We start from the raw sequence: 14,104 nt of genomic DNA, 5'->3' as shown, positions 1-14,104 counted from the left end.
TATATTAGGTGATGATATATGTGGAGGTCTATTTCTGGACTGTATTCTATACCAATGTCTATTTGCCTATCCTTGTGCTAATAATCTCTTACTGTAGATTTATCTCTCTGTCTATCTGTCTATCTATCTATCATCTGTCTATCTCTTTATAATAAGTTCTGCTATCTGATACTGTAAGTCTTTAAACTGTGCACTTCAAGATTGCCTTGGCTAATCTAGTTCCTTTGCATTTCCATATAAATTTTAGAATCAGTTTGTCCATTTCTACAAAAAAATCCTTCGAGGATTTTGATTGATATTTCATTCAATTTATTAAAGATTAAGAGAATAATTAACATATTAACAATATTGAGTCTCCTGATAGTTATTAACATGTTTATTTAGGTCTTTCATTTCTCAGACTGGTTTCTAGTTTTCATTAGTATTTTGCACATCTTTTGTTATGTTTATTCCTGGGTTATGTTTATTCCTGTGGCATGTGGGATCTTCCTGGACCAGGGATGGAACCCATGGCCCCTGCACTGGCAGGCAGATTCTTAACCACTGTGCCACCAGGGAAGTCCCTGATACTGTAAGTTTTCTAAGTTTGTTCTTCATTTTCAATGATTGTTTTGACAATTTTAGGTCCTTTGCATTTCCATACAAATGATAGAATCAGCTTGTCAATTTCTGTTTTTTTTATTATTATTTTTATTTTTGGATGCGTTGGGTCTTCGTTGCTGTGTGTGGGCTTTCTCTGGTTGTGGTGAGTGGGGGCTACTCTTCGTTGTGGTGTGCGGGCTTCTCATTGCGGTGGCTTCTCTTGTTGTGGAGCACGGGCTCTAGGCGCGTGGGCTTCAGTAGTTGTGGCACGCAGGCTCAGTAGTTGTGGCTCGCGGGCTCTAGAGCACAGGCTCAGTAGTTGTGGCGCATGGGCTTAGTTGCTCCGTGGCATGTGGGATCTTCCCGGACCAGGGCTCGAACCCTTGTCCCCTGCATTGGCAGGCGGATCCTTAACCACTGCACCACCAGGGAAGCCCCGTCAATTTCTGTTTTTAAAAACCTGCCAAGATTTTGATTATGATGGCACTGAATCTATCAATCAACATAGGAATCATGACATCTTAACAAATTCCCTTTTATTTTAGTTATCTGAGAGTTTTAAAGGTCATGAATGGGTATTAAATCTTGTTAAATGCTTTTTCTGCCTAAAAATGATCAGGTAGTTTTTCTACTTTATTTTGTTAATATGATTAGTTACATAGGTTGATTTTGGAATAGCAAACCAACCTTCACTGTTGGACAAAACAACATTTGGTCATTATTATTAATTACCTTTACAAAAAAATATGAATTTGATTTGCTATTTTAAACAAATTTATTTATTTATTTATTTAGGCTGCACTGGGTCTTAGTTGTGGCACATGAGATCTTTGTTGTGGCATGTTTAGTTGTGGCATGCAGATTCTTAGTTGCAGCATGTGGACTCTTACTTGCAGCATGCATGTGGGATCTAGTTCCCTGACAAGGGATCAAACCCGGACCTCCTGCACTGGGAGTGCGGAGTCTTACCCACTGGACCACCAGAGAAGTCCTGATTTGGTATTTTTGTGTAGGATTTTTGTGCCTCTGTTTACGAGAGATATTGGCCATAACTTGCCTGTCTTGTAATAAGCTTGTCAGGTTTTGGTATCAAAGTTATTCAAGTCTCATAAAATGAGATGAGAAATGTTCTTTTTTTCTCTATTTTCTGAGTTTGTGTAAGGTGGTAATATTTCTTCCTTCAATGCTTGGAATAATTTCCCAGAGAAGCCATCTGGGCCTGGAGTTATCTCTGTGGGAAGATTTTAAATGAAAGATTCAATTTCTTTACCAGATGTAGGCCTATTGTGACCTCAAAATTTAGAGTATTCTTGTGATATTTTTGGATATTCCTGTGACATTTTTGGTAATTTGTATTTTTTTAGAGAAATTTTCCCATGTTACCTAAATTTTCAAATATTGACATGAAGTTGTTTGTAATATCCCCTTATTATTTTTTAACACCTGTGGGGTCTGTAGTAATGTTTCCATTTTTATTCCTAATATGACTTATTTTTGCTGCCTCCCCCATTATTTTTCTTGCTAGGTTTTTATCAATTTTAGTGGGCTTTCCAAAAACCAAATTTTGGCTTTGTTGACTTTATTGTATTTTTTTTTCTATTTTGTTGATTTCTACTCTTATCTTTATTGTTTCCTTTCTTCTACTTTTTTTTGGAGGGGTTGTTAATTGTTGTTCTTTTTAAAAATTCTTTAAATGGATGCTTAAATCATTGATTTTTATCTTTTATATTTTTCTAATATATAAATTTAAGTCTATACATTTCTCTTTAAGTGTGGTTTTAGCTGTATCCCATTATCATTCAATTCAAAATATTTTGTAATTTCCATTGTGGTTTCTTCTTTGGTACCATTGGTTATTTAGAGGCTTATTAATTAATTTCTAAACTTTGGGGGAGGGGGGTTTCTAGTTATCTTTTAGTTACTAATTTCAAATTCACTGAGTTCAAAGAATACATTCTGCATTATTTTAATAACTTGAAATTTGTTAAGACTTGCTTTATGGCCCAGCATATGGACAATTTTGTTAAGTGTGAAAATTGATATTTGAGAAGAATGTGCCTTCTGTAGTTGTTAGTTTCCTCATTTTTTTTTAATATATATATATAGTAGTCTATAAATGTCAGTTAGGGAAATTTGTTAATTATGTTGTCAAATCATCCATTTCTCTACTGATTTCTAAAATCTACTTGTTCTATCAGCTGCTGAGAGATATATGTTAAAAATATAAACTATAATTGAAGGTTTGTCTATTTCTCCTTTAATTCTGTCAGTTTTCACTTTATATATTTTAAGGTTATATTGTTAGGTACATATAAATTTAGGACTGTTATGTATTCCTGTTTGATTGGCCCTTTTATCATCATAAAATGTGTGTGTTTTTAGTAGTACTTCTTGCCATAAAGTTTACTTTGTCTGATATTAATTTAGCTACACCAACTTCATTTTGGTTGGTGCTTGCATTGTATCTTTTTTCGTCCTTTAATTTTAACCTTTCCATGTTCTTACATTTAAGATATGTCTCTTGTAAATAGCACATACTTGGATTACTTATTATAGTTTGACATCTCTCTCTTATAATTGGAGTATTTAGCCCACTTACATGTCACATAAGTACTAATATAGTTGTGTTTAAATCTTCCCTGTTCTATTTGTTTCCTATTTGTTCCTATATTCTCGCTGGCAAAGGTCTCTGATTGCAGTGTAAGGGTTTGATTGGAGAAACACTTGAAGAGAAACAAGGATACCAGTTAAGAGATTGTAGCAGTTGTTTGGGTGAATAAAAAGGGCAGCATGGATTAGATTCATAGCAATGGGGATAGAGAGAAGTGGACAAATTACCTTTCCGGAGGTAGGAAAAGCAGAACTTAGCGATTGGATTTAGAGTGTGGGGTGAAAGAGAATAAAGGATCAAAGAAGACTCAGATTTCTGGTATAAGCAGCTTGGTGGATGTTACTACCATTTATTTTAAAAATTCAGGAGGGGAAAGAGGATTAAGGGAAAAGTTGATGAGACCAGTTTTGGAACAATCAACAGCCTAGTGGAGAGAGGTCTTGTATGCAATTGAATGTATAGGACTGAAGCTTGTATCTGAGCTGGAGATATTAAACTGGGAACTGCTAGAATATGGATGGTAATTAAAGCCATAGAATGTTAGGGAGTGAGGATAGAAGCAGGCCTAGAACAAAAACCTGAGGAACATCTAATAGGTTGAGCCAAGGAGACTAAGAAAAAGTTGTCAAAGAGATAATAAAAGGTAAACCAAGAAAATGTAGTGTCCTAGAGGCTGGGAGGAGAGTATGTTTTAAGAAGGGGGAAATAGGTAACTGCTGTACGCTGCTAAGAAGTCAAATTAGATAAGAGCTAAAACAGGGGGGAGTTCCCTGGTGGCCCAGTGGTTAGGACTCTGCACTTCCACTGCAGGGAGCACAGGTTCAATCCCTGGTCAGGGAACTAAGATCCTGTAGGCCGTTGGGCATGGCCAAAAAAAAAAAAAAAAAAAATATATATATATATATATATATATATATATATATATATATAAAACAGGTATGCCACAGCGTTAGAAAGAGTAGTTTGGAGTTGAGGGGGAGGGGAAGTGTAGCACCAGGTTGGAGTAGGTTGTGGAGTGGGAGGTGAGGAAAGAAGATGCATTTAGATCACTATTCCAGTCAGAACAGGCTAGGTTTTGCTATGGCAATAAACCTCCCTCAAATTGCAGTAGGTTAAAGCAGGAATTGGCAACTTTTCCTGCCAAGGGTCAGCTAGTAAATATCTTAGGATTTGCGAGCTGTAGTTACTATCACAGGGTACAGAGACTGTAGTCTCTGTCACAACTACTCAACTCAGCCAGGGTACAGAGACTGTAGTCTCTGTCACAACTACTCAACTCGGCCATCGTCACGGGAAAGTAGCCATAGATAACAGTAAACAAAAGGGTGTGGCTGTGCTCCAACAAACCTATATTTATGAAAATAGGCAGCAGGGTGGACTTGGCCTGTGGGCTGTAGTTTGCTGACCCCTGGGTTAAAGAACTCTGAGGGTCATTGAAATGTGCTGCTCAGATTTCCTTCAAGGAAACCTGCCACGTGGAGCCTAGGTGACTGACAGCTCCAGCTGCCACCCCTACGAATCCTTCACTGCATTTGTATTGAGGCCATGTTTCCCCTCTGCTGCTCAGCCATTGGGGTACTAGGGCTGGCCCATTCTTGTGGGACTTGGGACTCTACTAATGGGTAATTTTGGCTTGGGGACTATCTCCATCAGCCTTTCTTTTTTGTTTGTTTGTTTGTTTGGCTACGCGGCATATGGGATCTTAGTTCCCCCACCAGGGATCGAACCCAGCCCCCTGCAGTGGAAGTGCGGAGTCTTAACCACTGGACTGCTGGGGTAGTCCTTCCATCAGCCTTTATGAAAGCTTGTTTTCCTGCCCAATCCTCCTGATTCCTTCTCTCCTCTCAAGGTGTCAGTCTTGCATTGTGGTCTGATGGCTCTCCATGCCTACTCTGGCTCCTAACCCTTTCTCCTTAACAGGCGTTTGCCCCAATAAATGCTTTGCCCATCTCACCCTATCTAGAGCTCTGCTTATTAGAGAAACCGAACTACCACAGCATCGTGGCTTGTTTCTTGCTTGGACTACATGGCCATCATGGGTTGACATGAAGCTCTGTTTCACATCATCCTCACATCAACGCAGGTTGGTTGGAACTTCCACCAGCTAGTTACTGATGGTCCCTCTGGCAAGGGAAATGCAGCATGGAAAATTGTGCACCAGTTCATAAAAGCATCTACCTGGAAGAAACACATGTAAATTCCATCCACTTTTCATTGGCCAAAGCAGGTGACATGGCCATCCCTAACTTCAGAGGACAGGGCAGTGGAATCTTACCATGTGCCAGGAAGGAAGAGACACAGACTAGTGATGAACTGTCCTAATGACAACTGCAATCACTTCCTAAAAGTTTAAGGAAGGTAAGTGGGAGACTTTGAAAGTTTTTTAGAGATCAGGAGAGGTAGTTAATAGCGTTGTCAAGCCATGTTCAGGTTCCATATAACATCAAGAACCACCCTTTTTTTTGGGTTCCTGTCTTTTCAGCTCTGTGTTTTTCTCTAGTAATACTCAGCTGCTTGGATATAGGCACAGAGAAAGCAGAAAGTTGGATTCATTCATTTTTAAAAAAATGATGCCTCCACGTACTATGAAAGCAGAGATTCTCTTTGTTTTGTTTAATGCTATGCCCCCAGCCTAGAACAATGATTGGTCAGAATAGGTGCTTAAGGGTTAAGAGTGGATCCCTCGGCTCTCATTGCCACTTTCTTAGGGATTACGATCGTGTGCGTGTGTGCGCGCGCATGTGTGTCCTTTCAGACCTTTTTATATGCACAGGCATATACTTTAAAATTAAAAACAGAACATTTATATAGTTTTCTGAAACTACCCCTTCACCCCAACAGCAGTTTAGTAAATATTTTAAAGGATAGATTCAATATTAGAATTGTTTTGGTTTGCAAGGGACAGAAATGTCATTCAAATTGGTGGGAGGGTTTTATTGATTCACATACTAAATTCCTACGGACATCTGACTTTAGGCACGATTGGGTCCAGGTGCCCAAAGTTTGTCTTCATGAATCTTTCACCAATACATGGCTTTGATTTCCTCTGGCTTCTCAGATCAGCTCTTCCATGTGAAGTCAAGGTGGCCATAGAAGTTCCAGAGGCACTCCACCAGCTCTTCTTTCCGGGACACTGGAAAAAAGTCACAAGGTGTTCTCTAATTTGACCCTCATTCAGATCACACGCTCTGCCCTAAACCATTCCGTTTGCTTGAGGGAGGATGACTCAGTGATTGATCAAGGTGAAGTCACATGACTGGGAGGGGAGCAGCCCCGCCCAATCGCGTGCGAGTGAGTGAGAGGGGAGGGGTTCTCCAGAGAGTGGGAGGTGGGCGAGGGCTGTAGCTGGGAGAGAGGGTGACGGATGCTGAAACAACAGATCTCTGTTGAAAGTGGAGTACCGCGATGAGGAGTGGCCCCCGCTCACCGCAACTAGAGAAAGCCCTCGCGCAGAAACGAAGACCCAACACAGCCCAAAAAATAAATAAATAAATTTATTAAAAAAAAGAAATATGAAAAAAATGAGATGACATAGATCAGTTAAAAAAAAAAAAAGAAAGTGGAGTAGTTTTCTCAAAGGATTCACTTAACATTTGATGAGTACTAATAAACTGCACCAAAAACTGTTGCCCCAGTTTGTATTCTCACCGACAACAATGTATACGTGTTCTTTTTTATCCTCGCTCCTGTGAACACTGAACGTTATTTGTTGTATTAATTTTTTTAACAATTTAGCGGACAAAAATGGTAGCTCATTATTGTCTTAATTTGCATTTCCCTGACCCCGGTGAACGTGAACAACTTTTCACATGTTTCTCAGCCTTTTGCGTTTATCCTATAAATTGTCTTATTACTTTTGCCCGTTTTTTAAATTGGGTTTTCTAACTTTTTCTTACTGATTTTTAGGAGCTTGTTATATATTAAGGGTAATAATGAAACTTATCTGTGTCTTAAATGTTGCCAATACTCCCCGTTTAGCGTTCAATTTTTAACATTGTGGTGCCTCTCACTGTAATCAAATCTGTTGATCTTTTTCTTCATGGTTTATTTCATGTCTCATAGAAGTCCTTCCCATCCCCAAATTATAAAAAACATCCTTCTATATTTCTTTCTGTTGCTTTTATAGTTTAACTCTTCACACTTAGATATTTAATCCATCTGGAATTCATTTTTATGTATGGATTTCACTTTTTTTTCCCCATAGATAGATAGCCACTTGTTCTAGCACTGTCTCCTTTCCTTGCTGGTTTGAAATGCTGTTTTTATCCTGTGCTAAATTCCCACGCGGTGGGAGGGGGAGACTGAGAGACATCTCAGAAGGTAAACAGAATGAGAGTGAGGGGGAGAGAGGGATCCAGGGTGACCACTTTTCCTGTCTGGGTGACTGTGTGGAACTGTGAAGTAGGAAGAAGTGCATGAATAGGGAAGGGGAGTAGCGTGCTTAGGTCAATTTGGGGGCATGTTACCTTGAGGTGCTCATGGACATGAAGGACATATTTAATAGAAATACATGATAAACCTTTATATTACAATATTCACTCTATGCAGACTGTTTCTGGACTATGCTATTGATCTATTTGCCTATTCATTTACTTGGTCATTCTGAGACAGGCTGGGACCTGGGACCTGGGACCCTTTGCTGCAGTGCTGCAGTGCTTGCACCTGGACAAATGTTTTCTTGAGCCACAGAATACAAGGAAATTATCAAAGACTAAAAATAACTGCATGCATGCAGAGTTGGGGCAAATTCTGGATAGTAAGATACAGAAAGACCAAGAAAAACCCAGCTGCCACTTCTGAAGAGCTGGGAGAAAAGCAGGGTACTGCGCAGACCCCCTGCACTCAACACCACCAAAGGGGGTGGGTAAACCACCTAAGCCCCCCCTCCAGCCTAACCCCTGGATGCACCCCTACCCTCACCCCATACAAGGAACCAGCCCCCACCCCCCCACCTCCCACCGGGAGGGAGCAAGAGAACTTGTTACTTGTTTTCGCTCCCCAGTGCTGCAGCAGGGGCTCCAGTCAAGGCTTGCCTGAATTTCTTAACTGACCTCTAACCAATTTCTATTGATTAGGGAAGGCCAAGAACCCTGGTCAGTATCAATTCTACAAATGTTTGTGAAGGACCTACTATAGGTGAAGACAAATCCTATTCTTACCGTAAAAGCAACTGTTTTATGGTACATTTGGATTAGTGGTGATGCAAGCAATTTGCACCCAGCCCGTTATCCTTATTTATTTATTTATTTTTGCGGTACGCGGGCCTCTCACTGTTGTGGCCTCTCCCGTTGCGGAGCACAGGCTCCGGACGCGCAGGCTCAGCGGCCATGGCTCACGGGCCCAGCCACTCCGCGGCAGGTGGGATCTTCCCGGACCGGGGCATGAACCCGTGTCCGCTGCCTCGGCAGGCGGACTCTCAACCACTGCGCCACCAGGGGAGCCCTGGGGCTTGTCTTTTTATTCCTTTAACAGTGTCTTTCAAATAGCAGAAAGTCTTAATTTTCATAAAGTCCAATTTTTTCTTTTAAAGTGTCTTATCTAAGAAATCTTTGCCTAACCCAAGGTCGCAAGGATTTTCTTCTATGTTTTTTTCCAGAAATTTTATACTTTTAGGCTTATGTTTAGGTCTAGGATCCACTTTGAGATAATTTTTATATATGGCGTGAGGTATTTTATTTTATTTTGTATATCCATTTCTCCCAGGACCATTTGTTGAAAAGACTATCCTTCTTCCCCTAGACTGTCTTTGCAGCTTCGTTAAAAATCAATTGACCATATATGTGTGGGTCTGTTTATAGACATTGTATTCTCTTCCTTTGGTCTATTTGTCTATCTTGATCCCAATATGCACTGCCTTGATTGCTATAGCTTTCTAATCACCTTGAGTTTACATAGTGTAAGTTCTCCAACTAGTTTTTGTTTTTAAAGAATGAGGCAATTTATTAACCCAGTATTTGTTCTAATGCTTCTCGTAGGCAGGTGCCCCCATCTGGCAATTCTGTCTAGATCTCTCTGTCCCTGAGGTGTCAGCTTGCCACCCCCATCTTGGTCCTTGTCTACCATTTTCAGCCCTACCAGGGCTTGGAGGAACAGACAGGCCACACTCTTGGAGCCCTGCTGAAGTGGCTAGACATGATGTGGTTTATGTCCCCATAGATGTTGGTCTTGGAGCCAACCCAGCACAGCCCTGGAGATAGATGTGCAGCACTGTGGAAGCCACTCTATGTAGAACCAGCTCTCAGTGTAGTGAGCAAGCTCTTTATGCTTGGCCAGCTTGGTGGCGTTCACCCATTTAGGGACTTTCAGCTTCCCAGACTTTCTGAGGAGAGCTGTCAGAGCCCTGATGAACTCCTGCTGGTTCCTGTCTTTTACAGTAACCCTAGGCAACGTCTTCTACAGTAACTTCAGGCACCCTGTGGCTTCCTTGCTGCCAGCCAGGGGGAAGGGCTGTCCAATGTTTTCCCGTCCTTCCGTTTCAAAGTTGTTTTGGCTATTCTAAGTCCTTTGTATTTCCTTAAGATTTTTAGAATCAACTTTTCGATTTTTACAAAGACCTGTGGGGAATTTGACTGGGATTGTGTTGAATTTATAGATCGACTGGGGGGAGAATTGATATCTTAACAGTATGGAGTCTTCTGATCCATGAGCATGGTATGTCTCTGCATTACTGATTCTTCTTTAATTTCTCTAAGCAGTGTTTTGTAGTTTTCAGTGTACAGGTCTTATATATCCTTTGTCAGACTTATTTCTAAGTAGTTCGTATTTTTTGATGCTACTGTACATGGCATTTTTAAAAATTTCAATTTCCAGTTGTTCATTGCCTGTCTATAGAAATATAATTGACTTCATATATTGATCTTATAACTTACAGTCTTGCTAAACTCATTTATTAGTTCTAGTAGCTATTTTTTAGGTTCCTTCAGATTTTCTACATGGACGTTCACACCGTCTTCACATAAAGACAGTTTTACATCTTCCTTTCAGTTCTAGATGCCTTTTTCCCCTTGCTTTAGCACGCTGGCTAGAGCCTCCAGCACAATATTGAATTGTGATAATGGGAGTGACATCCTTGCTTTGTTCTTGATATTAGCAGGAAATCTAGGGTCCTTTTAGGAAACTTCACACTTTGAGAGGCTCGCTCTATGGGGTCTTGGATTCCTCTTCTCTATTGGGTTTTCCTATTAGCACAATGTAATCTGCTTTAAAACTTCAGTATATTTTTTCTCTGTCATTTCAGAGGGATGGTGTGGTAAACATAGGTAGCCTTCCTGAATCAGAAGTCCAGTGTCAGGCTCTTGCCAGGCAAATGTAACCACAAAAGACTGAGGGTGGTGAGTGAAGATAATCTGATAAAGCAGAGACTCTGGGCTGAAAAAGTAAGAGAATGAAGACAGAAGGGAGCTGATGGATGGGGAAAACATCACCGGGTCAACTGACAGAGATTGAAGAACAGTTGTCTGAGGAATAATTGAACAAAAGGAGCAGAAGATGAGGTCAGAGAGGAAAATGTGAGCACTTACACGTGATGACAATGTACAGGATGTGAACTAGGGTGCGGGCAGAGGAGAAAGTGATTAGACATGCGAAGGCTGTAGAACGGAGAGGCTGGGACTTTAGAGTTACCCAGGGTGCACTAGGGGGTGGGATGCCAAAAGGCTTCAACAGATAGAAGGCAAGGTCAGTGGACAACACCAGTGAGGGGGGTAGAGGGTGGCACAAGTAGATGCAGTAGGACTTTTGCAAGAAAGTGACAGAGTAATGGAAGCAGCAATGGGGAGCTAGGAAGGACCTGACCCCACCTCCCAACCCTGGCCCTACTTCCTGACCCTGAGGTTGGGGATGAGGCTGAGTGGGTGGCTGCCCAGAGAAGGGGTGACACGACCAGCAATGACCCAGGGGAGGTGCAAAACTTTCTCCCCACTTCTTGGGTCCCAGCACCCCTACCTCTGGTTACACTTGGGGATTGAAGTTCAGCCTTGACCCAGAACGCAGGAGCAACAGGGCTGAGCTCAGCCAGCCAGCCGCGTGGAGGTAGAGAAGAGCAGGGACTTCTAATTCCTTGGGTGACTCACTTCACTTCCCTGGGCTTCAGTTTTATCAACTCTAAAATGGGATTTTAGGGAATTCCCTGGTGGTCTAGTGGTTAGGACTCGGCGCTTCCATTGCAGGGGGCCCAGGTTCTATCCCTGGTCAGGGAACTAATATCCTGCAAGCCACGCGGCACAGCCAAAAAAAAAAAAAAAAAAAAAATTTAAATTAAGTGGGATTTTATATACACAGAGGATTAAATGAAATAATGTCCTAAGTGCTTAAGAATGGCCCCAATTATGATGATCTTATATTCCTCAGGTTGGACTCTGATTTCCCTGTTTCCCCACAAGGAGCTCCCTGATTTCGACCAGAAGCCCACTCACGCCTGACTCAAGCTGAACTTGCCCCACCCCTTGAGAGTGAAGAGCTGGGGCCTCATTCCTCAGGGCTGCCTCAGAGCCTTGAAGGTGGTCCCTGAACCACAGGTTCTTACAACCTCTAAGATACTTGCATCAGATTTAGGGCTGGACCTGGATGGAGGCTAAGCAGCTTTCAGTCTGCCACAGGACAAGGAGCAGAGGCTGCAGGTCCTGGGAAGAGAGGGAGCAGGAAGCAAAGCGTGCACTCCAGGCCACCGATTCGACCTGGGCCAGGCGTCTGGGTGGGGGTGTGGGGGGGGAGGGGCTTTGCTGGTCTCACAGGGGTGGGAGCAGGGCTGCTCACCTAGGGGACTGGCAGTGACAGAATACGTGGATGGCTACTCTGTGTGAAGCATCTCCCCTCTGCGCTCTTCCTGTTTTCTAGATCCAGAAGCAGAGAACCCCGGAGTGGCTTGCCCAAGCACTTAGTGGGAGCAATTATGGGGCATGGTCTCTGTGCCTACGGCTCACTCCCCTCTCCATCCTTGCCTTCGTATCCACCTCGGGAGAGCAGGGGCTGGCTTCTGTTTCCTCTTACCTCCCAACATCTAGAAGAGGGTCCTGCTCCTCGTAGGTGCTCAGTAAATATTTCTTGACCATTGAAGGACTGTTGGGCACTGTGCCAAGCGGCTTATATCTGCGCATGCTCTCTCTAATCCTCCCAGGTGCATTTTACAGATGAGGAAACTGGGGAACAAAGAAGCTAAGTGAGTGATTAGGTATTAGAAGGGATCTGGGTCTGAATCCTGCCTCTGCCACTAATTAGCTTTGTGTCCTTGGGCAAGTCACTTAACTTCTCTGAGCCTCGGTTTTCTCATCTGAGAGTGGCTCATGTCATGGGGTTGGTGTGGGGCCCTGGAGGCCTGGTCCAGCGTGGAGACAGTAAGAGAGGGCTGAAGATTAGGGCCTGAGTCATTCCTTTGGGAGGGAGCCTTGCCTCTTTCCTGGGAGGTGGTGAGAGGTGAAGGGGAAGGACTTTGGGGATGGACAGACCTGAATTCTTATCCCACTTACACTCTGTGGGACCTTAGGGAAGGGACTTATACTTCCCTTTACTTCTTTACTACTGAAACTTAAATTCTGTTTCCACATCGGTAAAAAGGGGGAAAAAACCCTCTTGGTTGGGGCTTCCCTGGTGGCGCAGTGGTTGAGAATCTGCCTGCTAATGCAGGGGACACGGGTTCGAGCCCTAGTCTGGGAGGATCCCACATGCCATGGAGCAACTAAGCCCGTGCGCCACAACTACTGAGCCTGCGCGTGTGGAGCCTGTGCTCCGCAACAAGAGAGGCCGTGATAGTGAGAGGCCCGTGCGCTGCGATGAAGAGTGGCCCCCGCTTGCCACAACTAGAGAAAGCCCTCGCACAGAAACAAAGACCCAACACAGCAAAAATTAATTAATTAATTAATAAACTCCTACCCTCAACATCTTGTTTAAAAACAAACAAACAAAAAAAACCTCTTGGGCTTCTTGTAAGGATTAAATGAGGCCATCTTGCAGAGTGTCAATAGTAGGTGCTTAATAAACACAGTGTCCAGGTGTCCCCTCTATGAACCTTTCCAGAAGAATCTCTCGAAATGCAACTCCCACCCAGACCTTGGCCCCTTTAATCTGGCAATTCTCCAACAGCTCTGCAAAGAGTTCATTTCTTGCTTTGGTCTCCCCTCCCCCAATCAGGAGAGGTGCCCCTCGCAGCAAACTGGAGAAGGATGTGGTCAGGGTGGCTGGTGGCTCGAAAAGAACACTCACTCACCCCCTGCACCCCTGCGTCTCCCCGGGTGACTCCTCCCTGCCCACTGCTACAGGTTCTTTCTGAATCATGGTACTTAAAAGCCTCATGGGGACTTGCAGGGCACACCCCAAGCTTCTTAGCTGGGCATTCACCATTAACAGCCTCTTCTCCAGTGTTAGCCCACCCCTACCCAGTCTCTCTTGCTGTCATTCCGGCTCAGCCCTCTATGCCCCCAGCCCCCCACCCCAAGCACACCCCTTGGCGGGGAACACCCTCCCCCATCTTCTCCACCCAGCAAAGTCCAGCTCTCCTTTCAAGGTCCACCTCAAATACCAATCATCTCTCCCATAGAGCTTTTTTTTTTAAAATAAATTTATTTATTTTATTTATTATTTTTGGCTGTATTGGGTCTTCATTGCTGCGCGTGGGCTTTCTCTAGTTGCGGTGAGCAGGGGCTACTCTTCGTTGCAGTGCACGGGCTTCTCATTGCAGTGGCTTCTTTTGTTGCAGAGCATGGGCTCTAGGTGTGCGGGCTTCAGTAGTTGTGGCTCGCGGGCTGTAGAGGGCAGGCTCAGTAGTTGTGGCGCACGGGCTTAGTTGCTCCGCAGCATGTGGGATCTTCCTGGACCAGGGTTCGAACCAGTATCCCTTGCATTGGCAGGCAGATTCTTAACCACTGCGCCACCAGGGAAGCCCACCCATAGAGCTTTTCACACCCATTCCCCTGCAGG

General features: G+C 43.3%; 1 pseudogene; it reads right to left on the bottom strand.

The window, feature by feature from the left end:
• Positions 1–6,252: 6,252 nt before the first annotated feature.
• Positions 6,253–12,288, bottom strand: LOC101323984 (small ribosomal subunit protein eS19-like; annotated as a pseudogene).
• Positions 12,289–14,104: the final 1,816 nt, after the last annotated feature.

The sequence above is a fragment of the Tursiops truncatus genome, chromosome 20, assembly GCF_011762595.2.
Source record: "Tursiops truncatus isolate mTurTru1 chromosome 20, mTurTru1.mat.Y, whole genome shotgun sequence".
NCBI lineage: Eukaryota > Metazoa > Chordata > Mammalia > Artiodactyla > Delphinidae > Tursiops > Tursiops truncatus.
This window is presented reverse-complemented; position numbering and strand designations above follow the sequence as displayed.